This window comes from Amaranthus tricolor, chromosome 2, assembly GCF_026212465.1.
Source record: "Amaranthus tricolor cultivar Red isolate AtriRed21 chromosome 2, ASM2621246v1, whole genome shotgun sequence".
Taxonomy (NCBI): domain Eukaryota; kingdom Viridiplantae; phylum Streptophyta; class Magnoliopsida; order Caryophyllales; family Amaranthaceae; genus Amaranthus; species Amaranthus tricolor.
Window position 1 is genome coordinate 29,650,174 of NC_080048.1, and position 12,373 is coordinate 29,662,546.

Here is a 12,373-nt window from a genome sequence, read left to right on the forward strand (position 1 = left end):
AAACATAAAACACACTTTGTTAGATAATTTCAACAGAAAGATCATCTTGAGAAACAAAATATAAGTATAAACACAGCAGCACACAGCACACATAGCATTCATAAGAATCAATATAAATCAACAAGATATGTAACTGTGTATTCACTGCCCTTGTTAAGTTTGTGCATAATCTTCCCCCTTTTGTCATCAATCAAAAAGAATTGGGAGTTATCAAATCTCAGCACAAACCATATAGATTTGTTAGTGATGAAAGCAACAAACAACAATAATAAAAGCAAGTGCTATGAACAATAATTAAACCTGCATAGAGTTAATTGTCACAGACCATGAAAAAAAAACAAAGAAAAGTAGCAATTGTTCAAAGTTACAACAACCATGTACCCCAGATGGTACAAGGCAAAAAAATGAAATTGTTTGTTAAGTCATACAGCCAACAAATCATTAAATTTTTGAGCAGAGGGATCAAGGGTCAGTCTCTTCTTCATCAATGAATTCAGTCTGCACCTCCACTGTGTCCAGCTTGGCACCAAGGCGTTGTTCCATTTGGTTTAGCTGATCCACAATAGAAGCCAGTGAGACACGAATTTCAGCTTGAAAAGCAATGAAATGAGACTGTAGATCAAGGAGCTTGGAGAGTATGGAATGTAAGGAAACTGCAGGAACAGAGTCAAAGTTAGTACAGCCAATATTGGGTGAAGTGTGTGATTGTGGTGGTGGTGTACACGGGATAGGTGATGGTGGTGGTGATGGAATTTGATGTGGTGGTGAATTGGCTGGCTTGGGAGAGGTAGGTTCATCAGGTGTGGGCTTAGGGATGGTGTCAGATGGTGTTTCATCAACCAAAGTAGCCTTGCGTTTCGAAGCCAACCTCCTACTCTTCCTTTGCATTGACTTAGCCTTTTTCCTCATAGCCAACACAATCTCTTCATCGCTGGAATCACTACATAGATTGTGAGGGACATTTTCATCCAAGGCTTCCTTTTTCTTTTCCTTTTCCCCCTTACTTACAGCTCCATCCTGTTCCTCTTTCTCAGATTTTTCAATATTTTCAGAGGGAACAGGATCTTGTTCCTTTTCTTCCTCATTCTCTTTTACCTCCTTTTTCTCCTCTGCCTCCTTTTCTTCTTCAACCTCTTCAGCCCCTTCATCTTCAGATTCAACTTCTACAACCCCCTCATGCATCAATACTCCCTCATCATTCAATTTCAAATGCAAATTTTGTAAACATTTAGCACCAATTTTCATATTGGGACCCATTGGGAACTCCAACCCTTCCAATGGGACCTCAAACTTCCTAAACATCCATGTTAACAACCCTCCATAACCAATGAAACTTTTCTTTTCAATGCAGTCTGATAAATGAGAGATCATCAACGAAGGAAAATTTATTTTAATATGTTTTTCCATGCAGTAAATCAAAGTGGCATCACGCAAACTCACTTGACTACGTTTTGAGTTTCGTGGTAAGATAAATCTGCGAGCAACATTGTACAACAATTTATGCATAGGGGACAGAACATTGTGACTGATCTTCCCCTTTTGATCAACTCCTAAAAATTTTAAAATTGTGCGTTCATTAATGCCAGAAAATGCAATCTTTGACCCAATATGATATGTATCAAAACCAACATTGGGAACATTAAACCATTCCTCTAATAATGCGCTGTTAAATTCAATTTTAACAGTTTTAACAACACTAGTACACATACCGCCATCATTAGAGAAATTTACAATAAATTCTCTCATTAGGTTTGGAAAAATTGAATTGCAACTGAAATTTGACATTAACAATTCCCATTCTTGATACTGTAAAATCTCATGCAATCTAGGAAAGTTCGTAGAATCATACCAATATTTGTCCAACCCGAACCCTACAGTCATCTCCTTTGAAACTTCTTCTGCGCTATTTGGATCAACATGCTTCGATCGCTTAACTACTCTAGAAGATGAACCACCTGTTGACATTTTTCTTTTGGTACTGGTGGGTTCAGTGGAGTGTTTCTGTGATTCTTGTGTAGTTTCAGTTGGTGTTGGTGGTGCGTCCTGCAGTAATGGAGGTGGAAGTACTACCCTTAGTGGTTTTGGTTGATCGGGCATACAGGATTTTGGAGTTTTCTTGCCTGATTTAGAGGATTTGGGGGTTTTCATTTTTGAATTTTTGAAGGTTTTGAGAAAGAAGGAAGGACGGTTTCTTGAGGGAGAAGGATGGTGTGAGTGATTTGATGTCGTACAGGGATTTTAAAGAAGAATGACGGTTACACACGTCCCTTCTCATCAATGCTTTTCATCATTTCTTTGGATATGGAAGGATTGTGTTGTTTGGTGATCAATAACCGTTTCCCTTTAGTTTTAATTTTAGGTTGGCCGTACTAATTTACAAACAATGTGATGATATCATATGAAATCAAAGTAAAATAAAATAATTTTTCGAGAACAAAATGAATTATTATATTATGAAATATGATGGAGAAAATAAGGAACAAATTGCTTTGGTCTGTTTGAATTAACAACATGCAATCGAAAAAAATATTCATAGTACAAGATTTATTACGTGTTTACCTGATCCATGCAATAATTGATTTTCAATCAAGATTTTGAGATTGATTCCTGACCTCTTCATTCTCATGATGCTTCAATGGGAAATATATGCAACTAACTTTAGTGGAGCTTGATCATACCAAGTTCCAATCTCATCTTTTCATATTGTTCCCTAGGAAGTGGTTTGGTCAGAATATCTGCAACTTGTTCATTTGTGTTAACATGCTTCAGTACAATATTTTTGTGTTCTACGTTATCCTTAAGAAAATGATGTCTAATATGTATATGTTTAGCACGTGAATGATGCACTGGATCTTTGGATATACATATGGCACTGGTATTATCACAATAAATAGGAATGCATTCAACTTTAATACCAAAATCTCTAAGTTGTTGTTTTATCCAAAGCATTTGGGAACAGCAGGCTGCTGCTGCTACGTATTCAGCTTCTGCAGTGGATAATGCAACTGTGTTTTGTTTCTTGGAGCTCCATGAAACTAAACATGAGCCAAGATATTGTACCATACCTGATGTACTTTTTCTATTAACAAGATCACCTGCATAATCTGCATCACTAAAACCTTTTAAATCATAAACATCACTTTTAGGATAAAATAGGGACAAGTCGTCTGTTCCCTTCAAATATCTCAAAATTCTCTTTACTGCCGTGAGATGTGATTCTTTAGGACTTGATTGAAATCTAGCACATAAACCAACACTAAAAGAAATATCAGGTCTACTTGCAGTTAGATACAATAAAGAACCTATCATGCCTCTATACATGGTTTGATCTACGTTAGTTCCATTTAGGTCTTCATCTAGTCTAACATTGGTAGCCATAGGTGTATGATTGGTTTTTGCATTATTTAGTCCATATTTCTTAAGAAGTTCTTTAATGTATTTTTGTTGATGAATAAGAATACCATTTTCAGTTTGTTTAATTTGCAAACCAAGAAAGAAATTTAATTCTCCCATCATGCTCATTTCAAATTCTGTGCCCATAAGGTTAGCAAATTCTTTACATAACAGATCATTAGTAGCACCAAAAATAATATCATCAACATAAATTTGAACAACTAAAATATTAGAACCTTTATTCTTAAAGAACAAGGTTTTGTCGATTTTTCCTCTTACAAAGTTATTTTGAATCAAAAACTTTGAAAGTCTTTCGTACCATTGTCTAGGAGCTTGCTTCAAGCCATATAGGGCTTTGTCAAGCTTGTAGACATGATTAGGACAAGAGGTATTCTCAAAACCTGGAGGTTGTTCCACAAAAACTTCTTCATCAAGATAACCATTTAAGAAAGCACATTTCACATCCATTTGATATAGTTTAAAATTCATAAATGCAGCAAAAGAAATTAAGATTCTAATAGCCTCTAACCTTGCAACTGGAGCAAAAGTCTCAGTGTAATCAATACCTTCTTGTTGATTATAACCTTTAACCACGAGTCTTGCTTTATTTCTAACAATTATTCCCTGTTCATCAAGCTTGTTCCGAAAAACCCATTTCAAACCAATAACTTTCTTGTTTTTCGGTTTGGGTTCCAAGTGCCACACTTTATTTCTTTCAAACTCATTTAATTCATCTTGCATGGCAACTATCCAATCGGAATCCTTCAAAGCTTCCTCGTGATTTTTAGGTTCAAGTGATGATAGGAACGCAAAGTGTGCACAAAAGTTTCTCAATTGAGATCTAGTTTGTGTTCCCTTATTTATATCACTTACAATTGAGTCAAGAGGATGATATCTTTGATATTTCCAAGGCTTAGGCACAAATTCTCTTGAAGGAACAGTAGCATGTTCTTGTTCAGCAACTTGATTGACATTCTGTTCATCTGCTGGATCATTCTGTTCATCTGTGGGAACAGCTGGATTGGGAACAGTCTGCTGATCCTGTTGTACTGGCAGTTCCTGGATTTGATCAGTTTCTTCTGCCTCTTCTTGTATCGACTGTTCACTTGTTGTTCCATGATCTTGCACTTTAATTCCTTCATCATCATCTTCCAAGTTTGCAAGACCTATTTTAATATTACTTGTTTCCTGTTCACTTGTTGAAAAGTTAGTTTCATCAAAGATTATGTGAACAGACTCCTCTACACACATTGTTCTCTTATTGTAAACTCTGTAAGCTTTGCTTTGTGATGAATAACCTAGAAATATTGCCTCATCACTTCTTTCATCAAATTTACCTATGTTTCGTTTTCCATTCACATGTACAAAACATTTGCATCCAAATATACGAAAATAGGAAATATTTGGTTTAACACCTTTGAGCAATTCATAAGGTGTCTTTGAAGTGATTGGTCTTATAAGAACACGATTCAATATATAGCATGCAGTATTAACGGCTTCTGCCCAAAAATTCCTAGGTAGACCACTAGCAATCAACATGGTCCTTGCCATTTCTTCTAAGGTCCTATTTTTCCTTTCTACCACACCATTTTGTTGTGGTGTTCTAGGTGCAGAAAAATTGTGATTTATGCCATGTTCATTGCAATAATTCATGAAGTTTGAATTTTCAAACTCTTTTCCATGATCAGACCTAATGTGAACGATTTGATTATTAGTAGATTTTTGTGTTTTATTAGCAAAGGAAACAAACTTATCAAAAGCTTCATCTTTGCTTGCCAAAAATAAGGTCCACGTGAATCTACTATAATCATCAACAACAACAAATACATACTTTTTGCCACTACGGCTTTGTGTTCTCATTGGTCCACATAAATCCATATGAATTAATTCTAATGGTCTAGTGGTAGTCACAACGTTTTTAGATTTAAAGGATGACCTCACTTGTTTCCCTTTAGCACAAGGATCACATACCTCTTCTTTAAGAAATTTTATTGATGGTAATCCTCTAACTAGGTCTTTTGATCTTAATGTGTTTATCAATGAAAAGCTAGCATGACCTAATCGCTTGTGCCAAAGTAGTGGGTCTTCTTCAATAACACTTAAACACGTTAGACTGTTTCTGGGAACAGTGTCCAGGTCCACCACATAGGTGTTCCCTTTTCTGATTCCCTTCAGCACAGGGTCTCCTGTACCGTTCCTAGAAATTATGCATTTTTCAGAAGTAAACTTAACAGAGTTACCTTTGTCGCAAAATTGAGAAATACTTAACAAATTGTGTTTTAAATTCTCGACTAAAAATACATTATCAATGGCATGGGAACTAGACCTTCCAACCTTTCCTTTGGCGATTATCTCACCCTTCATGTTGTCACCGAAGGTTACTGTTCCCCCATCATAGGCTTCAAGTGAGAGAAATTTAGATTTATCACCCGTCATATGCTTGGAACACCCACTGTCGAGATACCATGAGTTGTTCCCCCTCACTTGATCCTGCAAAGCAAACTAATGGTTAAGCTTAGGAACCCAGTTAGCCTTGGGTTCCCTGTCGATTACATTTGAATCATGTTTCTCAATCCATATGTTTTCGACATAATTTTTATTTGCTTTGATATGCTGTTCCCTTTTTATACATTGGTGTTTTAGGTGTCCACTTCTACCACAAAAGGAACAGATTTTATTACTAGGGAGATCTACGTATACCTTTTTCTTTTTATCATTCTTAATAAAGCCTAGACCTTCTTTACTCTTGGCTTTAGCATTAAGAATCCATTTGGGAATTTCTTTGATTTTCCCTTTTCCTCTTAAGTTAATTTGATCTTTTAGGAATTTATTTTCCTTATCACTTAATTCTAATTTTAATTTCAATTCTTGGACTTTCGTGCTAAACTCATGAGTGATTTTATCATTTTCAACCGATTTTAATCCTAACAATTTGCTTTGATTTAATTCAATATTAAGAGTGTCAAATTCCTGTTTTAATTTTTCCAACTGTTCTTTTAAAATGATATTCTTATCTAATAAATCAAAAAATCTACTTTGCACATCGATTCTAAAGGAATTAAGATATGAGATATGATCTTTACTTAAGTTAAGATCTTTCTCTAACTGGAGACACTTAGCTGCTTTTTCATCTAGTTTGTCTTGTGTCTCTAACAGTAATTTGATTAATTTATTCTTACTTATGTTGAACTGATATTTAGGGGATGGACCAGAAGACGTTACCTCTTTTTCTTTAGAATCTTCATGAGATGCCATGAGACATAGGTTTGCTGTTTCCTCTTCCATTGTAGCTTCTGTCTCAGCCTCGCTCTCCGTATCTCCCCAAGCTGCTACCATTGCTTTTCTAAAGTCAGTCTTGAAGTTTCCCTTCTTATATTGTCTTCCAACTTCTCTTGCTTTTCCCTTGCCCTTCTCATTTTTCCATTGAGGACAATCCTTGATGAAGTGTTCAGTGCTCCCACACTTGTGGCATTCAAAACTTGTCTTCACGTTTGTAGTTCCCTTTTCTTTGTTATTCCTTTGATTACCATACCTTCTGTTCCTGAAGAACTTTTTGAATTTTCTAGCCAACAAAGCTGCTTCCTCTTCACCAGTTTCTGATTCATCACTTTCATCTGCTGCCAGAGCCAGTCCTTTGTTTCGGGAACTGTCAGCTGTTCCCAAATGCAATTCATGGGTCATTAGGGAACCAGCCAGCTCTTCCAAATTGAACTTGGTGAAATCTTTGGACTCCTGGATGGCTGTAACCTTTGCTCTCCAGCGTTCGTCTTGAGGAAGACTCCTAAGCACTTTTCTTACTTGTTCATCAACGGGAATAATTCTTCCAAGAGAGACTAACTCATTCGTAATATTTGTGAACCTAGTGAACATTTCTTGAATGCTTTCCCTAGGTTCCATGACGAATCTTTCATACTTCGACATAAGCAAGTCAATCTTGGATCTTTTTACTTCACTTGTACCTTCATGGGTAACTTCGAGCAGGTCCCAAATCTGCTTTGCGGTTTTGCAACCCATAATTCGATTGTGCTCATTTGGACCAAGCCCACAGTGAAGTAACTTGATAGCAAGAGCGTTCATCTCCATCTTTTGAAAATCTTCTTTTTCATATTCAGTGATTGGCTTTGGAACAGCTTCATTGTTGGAGTTGATGGTCGTCACCTCAAAGTCTCCAATTTCAATGACTCTCCAAACTTGATAGTTTTCGGCTTTTATGAAGATTTCCATTCTATTTTTCCAGTAAGTATAGAATTTCCCATCGAACATGGGTGGGCTTTGTGTGGAGTACCCCTCTTCCATGCGCTCGTTCATCTTCAACATCTTTCCAGGGAACAGGATACTGCTCTCAGGGTTTCCTGATTAAATGAGGAACAGGGCTCTGATACCAATTGTAGAAATACTAATGGATGATCGAATGCAACAAGAGGGGGGGTGAATTGTTGTGTAGTAGGTTTAAGATTTTTGCCTCTAATTTTTTTTTTTTGCGGAATTATATTAAGTAAAGGACAAAAACTTAAACTTAAAAACGAAAAGAAAAATAATAAAGGAGACAAGGATTTTTACGTGGAAACCTTCTTGGCCTAATAAGAAGGAAAAACCACGACCCCCCGGGATTTCAAAATTCTCACTATGTTTAGGCAATTAGTTACAATTACACAAAACAATGTTTGCTTCACTTGAAGCTTCTCAATTCTCTAAACGCTTTACTCAAAGCTTCTCTACTTAGGCCTACTTCTCTTCTCTTCTCTTCTCTTCTCTTCTCTTCTCTTCTCTTCTCTTCTCTCCTTCTCTTTCTCTTCTCTCGATTCTATTCTCTATTCCCTTAGACTTCCCATAAGTCTAATTACAACAAAACACTCAATTACCCTTTACAAGGCCAATTCTCATTAAGATCAAAATGAAATTGTTGCTTAAGAAAAATATTATAAATTAATTGGCATTTAAAACTTAGAATATTTTTCTCAATTAATTCTCCCTTAGATGGACTCTCTCAATGCAACATTTATTCATTTATCCATCCATGCATACTGAACCGTAATTTCCCTCTTTTATAAGGAGGAACAGCAGACAGTGCACTCAGCCCATGTTCTCCACGAAATGCACATATCCCACGACTTCCACAAACTTACTTGCTCCCAAAGAAAACGGGAAGTTAGTTGAAGTTTAGAAGTGGAATGTAACTGCTGCTTGCACATGCACGGTTAAGAACATCATGGTTTAAGGAAGATCCTAAATTGTAGGAGACAAATTCAAAGTGTAGAATAAGTCCCTTTGATATCCGAGTTTATAGGAGATAAACAAGGAATTGATCTTCTCCATGTTTTTAGGCGAATTAAAAAAATATTTTGCCAATTAATAAATAAATTTAATTAAGCAACTAATTAAATTTTAACCTTTTACATTAACCAAAAACAGAAAATATAATTTTCGTAATCTTCCAGTCAATGTCTTCTTCGGACCTGTATCGTGAGGAACAGCACACTGTCTCCATCTACAACATTCGTCAGAACTTCAACTCTAGGAACAGTAAACTGTCTTCAAGAGCAATTTCCCAACTTCTTGGATATTTGAGACATGTACTTCTTCCACGAATCAAGTCATAGGCTTCATCAACGATTCACATTAAATCGGATATATACCTACAAAACAATCTCTAAAATATGTTTGTTTATTTAAAAGTAAAGTCATCATCAAAACCTTAAGAGGCCAACAAATTCCCCCTTTTTGATGATGGCAAACTTTATAAACAAACTTAAATGAAATAGAGTAAAACAAAATTCATAGAGCATACTAGAGATTAAAGTAACTCTAATTAACTTAGCAAATCAACTTGTTAGAATATAATTTACCAAGTATTCATAAACGAACAGTTTACTCTAAAATATCAAATATTTTTCAAAAGTTTTCAAAATTAATTAACTTAAAACTTAAATGAAATAAACTAAGTTAAACTAAAATAAATAAAAACTAACATAACATAATAACCTAATATAATAAAACTACATAATTAATTAAACAAAACTAATATAAAACATAAAAAAAACATAAAACACACTTTGTTAGATAATTTCAACAGAAAGATCATCTTGAGAAACAAAATATAAGTATAAACACAGCAGCACACAGCACACATAGCATTCATAAGAATCAATATAAATCAACAAGATATGTAACTGTGTATTCACTGCCCTTGTTAAGTTTGTGCATAATCTTCCCCCTTTTGTCATCAATCAAAAAGAATTGGGAGTTATCAAATCTCAGCACAAACCATATAGATTTGTTAGTGATGAAAGCAACAAACAACAATAATAAAAGCAAGTGCTATGAACAATAATTAAACCTGCATAGAGTTAATTGTCACAGACCATGAAAAAAAAACAAAGAAAAGTAGCAATTGTTCAAAGTTACAACAACCATGTACCCCAGATGGTACAAGGCAAAAAAATGAAATTGTTTGTTAAGTCATACAGCCAACAAATCATTAAATTTTTGAGCAGAGGGATCAAGGGTCAGTCTCTTCTTCATCAATGAATTCAGTCTGCACCTCCACTGTGTCCAGCTTGGCACCAAGGCGTTGTTCCATTTGGTTTAGCTGATCCACAATAGAAGCCAGTGAGACACGAATTTCAGCTTGAAAAGCAATGAAATGAGACTGTAGATCAAGGAGCTTGGAGAGTATGGAATGTAAGGAAACTGCAGGAACAGAGTCAAAGTTAGTACAGCCAATATTGGGTGAAGTGTGTGATTGTGGTGGTGGTGTACACGGGATAGGTGATGGTGGTGGTGATGGAATTTGATGTGGTGGTGAATTGGCTGGCTTGGGAGAGGTAGGTTCATCAGGTGTGGGCTCAGGGATGGTGTCAGATGGTGTTTCATCAACCAAAGTAGCCTTGCGTTTCGAAGCCAACCTCCTACTCTTCCTTTGCATTGACTTAGCCTTTTTCCTCATAGCCAACACAATCTCTTCATCGCTGGAATCACTACATAGATTGTGAGGGACATTTTCATCCAAGGCTTCCTTTTTCTTTTCCTTTTCCCCCTTACTTACAGCTCCATCCTGTTCCTCTTTCTCAGATTTTTCAATATTTTCAGAGGGAACAGGATCTTGTTCCTTTTCTTCCTCATTCTCTTTTACCTCCTTTTTCTCCTCTGCCTCCTTTTCTTCTTCAACCTCTTCAGCCCCTTCATCTTCAGATTCAACTTCTACAACCCCCTCATGCATCAATACTCCCTCATCATTCAATTTCAAATGCAAATTTTGTAAACATTTAGCACCAATTTTCATATTGGGACCCATTGGGAACTCCAACCCTTCCAATGGGACCTCAAACTTCCTAAACATCCATGTTAACAACCCTCCATAACCAATGAAACTTTTCTTTTCAATGCAGTCTGATAAATGAGAGATCATCAACGAAGGAAAATTTATTTTAATATGTTTTTCCATGCAGTAAATCAAAGTGGCATCACGCAAACTCACTTGACTACGTTTTGAGTTTCGTGGTAAGATAAATCTGCGAGCAACATTGTACAACAATTTATGCATAGGGGACAGAACATTGTGACTGATCTTCCCCTTTTGATCAACTCCTAAAAATTTTAAAATTGTGCGTTCATTAATGCCAGAAAATGCAATCTTTGACCCAATATGATATGTATCAAAACCAACATTGGGAACATTAAACCATTCCTCTAATAATGCGCTGTTAAATTCAATTTTAACAGTTTTAACAACACTAGTACACATACCGCCATCATTAGAGAAATTTACAATAAATTCTCTCATTAGGTTTGGAAAAATTGAATTGCAACTGAAATTTGACATTAACAATTCCCATTCTTGATACTGTAAAATCTCATGCAATCTAGGAAAGTTCGTAGAATCATACCAATATTTGTCCAACCCGAACCCTACAGTCATCTCCTTTGAAACTTCTTCTGCGCTATTTGGATCAACATGCTTCGATCGCTTAACTACTCTAGAAGATGAACCACCTGTTGACATTTTTCTTTTGGTACTGGTGGGTTCAGTGGAGTGTTTCTGTGATTCTTGTGTAGTTTCAGTTGGTGTTGGTGGTGCGTCCTGCAGTAATGGAGGTGGAAGTACTACCCTTAGTGGTTTTGGTTGATCGGGCATACAGGATTTTGGAGTTTTCTTGCCTGATTTAGAGGATTTGGGGGTTTTCATTTTTGAATTTTTGAAGGTTTTGAGAAAGAAGGAAGGACGGTTTCTTGAGGGAGAAGGATGGTGTGAGTGATTTGATGTCGTACAGGGATTTTAAAGAAGAATGACGGTTACACACGTCCCTTCTCATCAATGCTTTTCATCATTTCTTTGGATATGGAAGGATTGTGTTGTTTGGTGATCAATAACCGTTTCCCTTTAGTTTTAATTTTAGGTTGGCCGTACTAATTTACAAACAATGTGATGATATCATATGAAATCAAAGTAAAATAAAATAATTTTTCGAGAACAAAATGAATTATTATATTATGAAATATGATGGAGAAAATAAGGAACAAATTGCTTTGGTCTGTTTGAATTAACAACATGCAATCGAAAAAAATATTCATAGTACAAGATTTATTACGTGTTTACCTGATCCATGCAATAATTGATTTTCAATCAAGATTTTGAGATTGATTCCTGACCTCTTCATTCTCATGATGCTTCAATGGGAAATATATGCAACTAACTTTAGTGGAGCTTGATCATACCAAGTTCCAATCTCATCTTTTCATATTGTTCCCTAGGAAGTGGTTTGGTCAGAATATCTGCAACTTGTTCATTTGTGTTAACATGCTTCAGTACAATATTTTTGTGTTCTACGTTATCCTTAAGAAAATGATGTCTAATATGTATATGTTTAGCACGTGAATGATGCACTGGATCTTTGGATATACATATGGCACTGGTATTATCACAATAAATAGGAATGCATTCAACTTTAATACCAAAATCTCTAAGTTGTTGTTTTATCCA